Here is a 7,155-nt window from a genome sequence, read left to right as displayed (position 1 = left end):
GGTGATATTTAATTATTTTATTGAGGAAAGCCTTTTAATTATATTTTTCACTTGGTTGGCGAGGTTATTATACATGTATGTGAATTTCAATGTTTTTTTTTTCATTTAAGTATTCTTTTAATAATGATAATTTTATGTGTATGATTCATGGTGTGGTTGTGATGTGACTAGAATGTAAGACAGTGCTGTGGAAAAAAAAACAAAGAAAGATGTGCTGCAACACAGAGGTGCCAAAATTTATTTATTTACATTTGTGACGTGCCCATTGACAGCTATGACACTTTTATGGTGAGCATGGAAAAAAAACTTAAATACAAACAGAAAAAAAAAGCTTTTAACAACACAAAACACTAAAACATACAGACATAGAAATATAGAAATAAGAACAAATACAATAAATATACAATAAAAACTAGGTTGATAACCAAAATAAAAAGCAAATACAAACATACATAATACATAAATGCATAATAAAAAAAGTTATATACTGACAAATACCGCTAAGAGGAGGGGGGGGGGGGGGGGGGAAATTATGATTAAGGACATATTATACATCACTACAATTTTATAACAGCGCAGTAATAGTGAGAGCAGAAAGAAACAATGTGTATTTAAGGTTGGGCAGATGATACCATATTTTTGAGATTTATTTTATTACTAGAAAGAAGGGAAAAACTCTCTTATTTATTAAAATTGTTTATAAGTCCATACTTAAGATTGTTATGTTTACTTAATGTACATAGTAACTACGTATTGAAAGGTGGAATTTTTATGCCAGTAGTTTGTTAGGACAGTTTGATTAATTGTAACAGTAACCAATAAATGTAGCATCTAGTATCTCTCTTCTGGCTTTGAGAGAACCCAGACAATAATTTGTGTCGACAATCATTCCATATTGAATTTTAATATTTATGAAGTTAAAAAATTTAATTTGCAGTTTGTTAATTTTTTTGATACCAGTGTTCCATATTATAGATCCATATTCTAGTTTGGATCTAATTAGAGCCATGTATAGAGGTATAGCGGAATCAACATTAGTAGCATTGAAATTAATATACTTAATTAGTCAGAGTATTCTACTGTAATTAGATTTAAGTGATTCAATGTGAAGATGGAAAAATAACTTGGAATCAAGTAAAATACCTAGGTCTTTCACATAATAAGATTTTATAAGATTATCAATATTGTACTCAAAAGTATTAGGATGAAGTTTTCTTGAGAAAGTTATGATAGTGATTTTGTCTTTATTAAGTTGAACCAAGTTGAAATTGCACCATTCAACAATTGAAGCTTATGTCATCATAAAAACACATTCATGCAATTATTTTAAATTCATGTGTAATTTTTTTTCTTATCACAGTACTACTGTGAGCATACAAGCTACATAAGTTGCAGTCTATAAAGTCAGTTCGGTCACCAAAATCTATTATCTTTAACATCACTTGTAAAACTCTGAGAGTACATGTTGTGCACCATTATTCTGACAATCATGTTCATGCTACTGATGGCACGGCTTGGGCACCCCAGCTTGTCGTAGTTGTAACACATCCAAGAAGATTTCATGCATGTCCTCGATGCATCTTGTACAGAGCGATCATGCCGCAGGTATCGGTGGCCCAAAGGCGTTGAGACGATGGTAGCACAGCCTGGAATAAATATAGCATAGAATCACAAAAGGGAACATGTTCCAATTAACTTTAAATAGTTACACTTCTTTTCATGAGAAATATTTTGTTTTTGTCATTTTTTTAAGAAATACACCCAAATAAACACAAAACATTTCCCCTGAAACCAGAAGAGTGACCCCCGACCACACCCCTCCGAGGTTATCAGGGTTAGCAACGACCTGCGAACTGCCCTCCTGGATCCTCCCAATTTCACTTCAAACATGGAGGGCTCAAACCGTAACATGTCGTCCTCAGCAGACTGTGCACGCTGAACCAGTGGTTTTAGGTGAACGAGCAGGAGGCCGGGGAAAAAATAGCAATCAGAATGAAGATGAAACTACATTGTTTTCTAAGTACACTACGGATTTAGTGCCTAAAACATGCAACCTGCCAGTACAACAGGAACTCATTCAGAATGAATACAAGCAAAGCTTTGGAAGTAATCTAAAATTCAATATTATTACTACATTTAGTTCTGATGAATATAATTTGACATATAAACATTTCCAAAATTTTGTCTAAATTACAAAAACATAATTGTACATATTAATTAAATACTAGTAATGTCTTCCTAATACCACTTCTACTTATGTTGTAAGCCCATAAGCCAGGCTAAAAACATTATACAAAGGTTACACTGTTTCTCTGAAATATAACACACACTTTAAACATATTTTCCAATTGCTGAGTTATAAAAGAATGAAAAAATACACAAGTGTGTACAATAAAATTTTTATGTTCCTCAACCTAACTAGCTAGCAAGTGGCCAGCTAAAGTCTTTTCTGCAAGTGCACATGTGTTGCGCTCCGACACTGACTAACCTAGACTATGTCTTAACGATCGCTTTTGAAGAATGGCACTATGGTTAATGGTCGTGCCAAACATTACACACCATTTAAAACTTCATAAATCTGCATTTCTAAATCAACTTCAGATCCTGCATTATGGGCTCCACCTACCTGGGCACACATTTGGTGTGCAGAGCTTCAGGAAAAGCCACGCAATTTCAAAACAAATGAAGATATCCAAATAGGATCTGATTACAAAAATCATTTGAGAATTCGCTGAGGGGTGATAAGTAGTTTTATTTCTGGATTAAGTTTTTAAACTGTATTTTTAGAACAGCTAAAATGGCGTGTTTTCAGAGTAATTTTTAGGTATAAAACAACCTGGTAAAATTACTTGAAAGCACTTAAAGGACTTGCATTACACCTTTAACTTCATTTCTCTGCCATATACTGTTACGGTCACCGCTCAAATTTCATAGTTGTCCTATGCACGATGATAATACTGCATGCCAGTCCACAGCCTTACACTAAGAGGCAACAGCCTACCACACTAGAAGCACCAGCAAGCGTCGTGCTTATCATCTCATCTCACAAACACAAATACACTCCTGACTATTTCTAGGTTTGCCTTTGAATTTCAACACTAAATTAAACTGTAATCTTCTGTACTGTAGCACCATTAACTATTTGATGCTATTAGCCTACTATAAAGATATATATTTTTTTTAATGGGGTTTCACATGTGGTTGACGAGGTCATTAGAGATTGTAACATGCAATAACAAAAACCATGGAATATAAGCAAAAAAACTGGCAAAGACATATCGTAATGATCCATCTTAGCATTTGCCTGGAGTGATTTAGGGAAGCCAGGACAGATGTACAGGAATTTGAGCCCAGGTTCAATAGGATGCGAGGTCTGTGACCACTGCACCAGATTACTCCAGAAATTAAATATAACTAGGGACAAGATTTTATAGTTTTAATTTTACACAGGATATTTTGGTATTATTTTTTGATTTTTCCACACTGTCTTAAATTATAAAAATATTGTATTATTCAACACACATGAAACTAAAATATTTCTTTATATTTATTTCACCAAAATAGTCTCATTTTAACTGATGCATGATGCATTTATGCAATAAAATTATTAGTAACAACTAATAAGCATGTCCACAACAGAATTACTCATATAAAAAAAAATATATCTGGAAATTTTTGTGTTTTTGAAAAAAATGTGTCAACATCATTAATAAAAAATTTTTTTACTAATGGGATGCAAAATTAAATGTAATGTTAATCTTTTTCAATCCATTTAATTCCAGACCTGCCAACATTCAAATTTAAAAAATCATGAGGTCCTCGATAAAAATTTCCAGGCCCATAAATATAGGTTAGATATAAAAAACTACAAATGAGAATCTTTAAATTTAAGTGACATACCTGTGCATATGTTACATGGTCTCTGCTTCAAAATTTATTTCAACAAATTATAGGTTGCAGATTTAATTTAGTTGAACATAATTTAGAGCTGTCGTGTAGTGATCATGCAGGGCCGCAACTAAAAAAGATGTAAAATAACATTCTGCTCGTGTAACACTATTATCACTGTTCACAGCAAAATTAATTTTTTTATTGGAAGCAATACACTTCACGTGTTAGTTGTGTTTTTTTGTAGCGACATGTTTCACAATGTCTCCTCTTCCATTATGTGAGATAGAAAAATCAGCACGGCACACGCTACAAAACGCAAAATTGCTTCCTTTACGTGACTCGAGTATTGATGGAAACTCGTTACTGTAAGCTTTCGTAAAACTTGTTTTGTAACTTTTACAAACAAAATCTTGGGGCCCCAAAAAATTGTGAGGAAACACTATTTTGGCGTGAGGGCGTGAGATGGACCTTAAAATCGTGAGCCTCACACCAAAATCGTGAGAGTTGGCAGGTCTGTAATTCATATATCTAAAAATTTCATGTTAAGAAAAATTACATTCAATGAATTTACTGTAGTATGGTACAATTTTTTTGTAATTTTAGCTGAGTAAAATAGCTGATTGATGTCTTGTTTTTAGATAAATTTCAGTGCTTTATGGTGTATTAACTTGCATTTTGATGTAATACATTGAATTGAAATGCTTTTCAGTGTTATGGTTTTATCCTAATTCAACATACAAGCTTGTAGCTAGTTATAACGCTTGGTTGTAGGCCAATATCATTATGTTACGAGGCTTCACTCTCTCAACAAGAATCTTCTCTACAGTTCTAAAAATTGTTTAACCCACAGGTGGGAGGTACCAATGTATGTACAGATTAACATTCATAATTTTAAAAAATGGAACATTTCAATAAGATGATTTTGGATAATGTAAGCACTTTTGTTTCTTTTTTTATCATAGCTGGTGTATTTAGTTACAAAAACTTGTTTCCTCGCATATAACTGGCAAACCTGGTTTCAGTAGTTTACAACAGTAATTTTTTTCGTAACAACAAATAATAAGGTTATATATTTGAACTCACGTGGCGAGGGTCATAAAAACTAAGGATGTAAGCATTATTATAACCTTCATAACACAAAGATCTTCAAAGCCTCAGGAACAACTCACTGAATAAAAATGACTCAACCACACCAATCTTGCCCACCAAATTTGGAAACACAAAGATTAACCTGGCATAGCTCAATGTCACACCCAACTATTTTCTACATTACATCCTTAATACTAAATAATTAATGGCAATTGTTTACTGTAGGGTGCCAATCTAAAAAGAAAGATAAACACCCAAAAAAGAATTTTAGTTCCTTGATTTATTTTTAATCCTTCCATGGAGGCACATTGCGATATTTTAAGTACTTCACAAGTAATTATCCATTTTAACATTCACCTGCAAGGTCCTGATTTATATTGAATACTACTACTTTTCCTGTCACATAAAAATTGTATTTTCGGGTTAGGAATCTCTGTAAAATTATTGTAAATATTACCTGTAAATTAAAAATAGTGATGTAAATTATGTTCATAGCATAAGTGAGACTGTTTTCCACTAGAGATAGCCGAGATTGTTTTCACCACCCTTCAGTTTTCCTGATATTAGCTACAACTTGATCCTATAATTCTCCAGAAATCCTTAGAAATAAAAACGTATTCCGGAACCATTTACATTACGACTAGGACATAAATGTCAGTACGTTACTGCCCGGGCTAAGACTGTTTACTAGTGATTTTTTTTCCATTTCATGTGAATATTTAACAATATTAAAAGATATTGAAAACATTCTCAACTATAATGGACAAGGCAAACATTAAAATAATTGATTACATGTGAAGCTCTTCAAATATCCCAATGTGCCTCCACAACATGATTATAAATAAAAATATGAACGGAATAAAATCATTTTGGGGGCTTAAATTTTTTGTGTGGTGCCCCTACAGTAAACAATAATCTAATAAATAAACAAAACTTGCAGCATGTAGGCCAGTGCTCATTCTGCTTGCATGCCAAAATGCAGAGTGGCACCAATTCAAAATCACAAAAAATGGAGAAATATTATAATTATAAAATGTTCATATGCATGTTCATTAAAAACTTCACGAATACAAAAATAATTTCATAGATAGGCCTATGTTTTATTTTTTTCAAAAAACCCATAAAAACCTCAACAATAGGCAGACCTACAATTCATCAAAATAAACATATTTTTGTTGAATAGATAACATAAAAGCACTGATGATAAAATAACTACGTAAGAAGAAAGTTTTCTTGTTAAACTGGTGATCAGTTATGTAAATATAATTAATTTCAGCTATTTAAACAATTTTAAATTGTTTCCAGACATTGAAAAACCAACTATTTTTACTTCAATTTATTTACCTACTATTCAAAACAAGGGCAATACAGACTATATTTTGGTTTAATTTAGTGCACGTGTGAAAGGAATGTCAAAAGTTGATTCCAAAATGTTCAGACTAGTTGTGATGCACGTGTTTTAAATAATAATATAAATTACAACACATACATGTTTTTAATATTACTATTTCTACTTGACATAATTTTTAAAATCAGATTTATTGGTAAAACCTGCAAATAATACCAAAGAAAAATTTATTAATTATTTAGGAGTTCAGTATAAAGTATAGTTCTTAAACAAAAAAACAGCACTTTCGAAATGCCCAAGAAAAAACACAACAAACATAACCTACAATTAGGAATCCAAAAACACAAACTTTGAAAAAATATACAAATTTCAATTATTTATATATTTATATTATATCTGGATTATTTCAACTTCTTTTGTATTTCAAGTAAATCATAATCCAAAGAAAACAAAAACGTAAAAATAAAAATTATTCTATCGAAAAAATAAAAATAACCTATAACCTAACAAACTATTACAATGCCATTTAAAAATAAATTCATAGTTTGTTTTATTGCCTTGATGTGTAAAGTCAGATTATTGCAGCTGGAGGCGACCTGCAAACTAACGGCGCTAGTAGTAGGTATTCCCTTCATTAAAATTACATTAAACAGGGGTTTCATATATAAGAAGGTATATTATTAAAACAAAACTGTTTCATTTTATACGTCGGATAAAGTTTAGAGTGTTTAATTTATTTTGAAGCATTGTAAGGTTTAAATACATAGCAATAACTTTTAACTTTGGGGCAATCGTCAGTTAATATTTTAATCTAACAGAGATTTTAT

General features: G+C 31.6%; 1 long non-coding RNA gene across 1 annotated transcript; it reads right to left on the bottom strand.

Moving 5' to 3' along the window:
* Nucleotides 1-210: 210 nt before the first annotated feature.
* On the bottom strand, nt 211-6,840 carry LOC134534015 (uncharacterized). Its single transcript, XR_010075430.1, has 2 exons — nt 6,654-6,840; nt 211-1,646 (listed from the first exon to the last, which is right to left on the bottom strand). It is a non-coding gene; the product is annotated as an uncharacterized LOC134534015 (long non-coding RNA).
* Between the last annotated feature and the right edge of the window lie 315 nt (nt 6,841-7,155).

The sequence above is a fragment of the Bacillus rossius genome, chromosome 7 (assembly GCF_032445375.1).
Source record: "Bacillus rossius redtenbacheri isolate Brsri chromosome 7, Brsri_v3, whole genome shotgun sequence".
NCBI classification, from domain to species: domain Eukaryota; kingdom Metazoa; phylum Arthropoda; class Insecta; order Phasmatodea; family Bacillidae; genus Bacillus; species Bacillus rossius.
The sequence above is the reverse complement of the archived record's forward strand: the minus strand, read 5'-3'. Positions and strand labels throughout refer to the sequence as shown.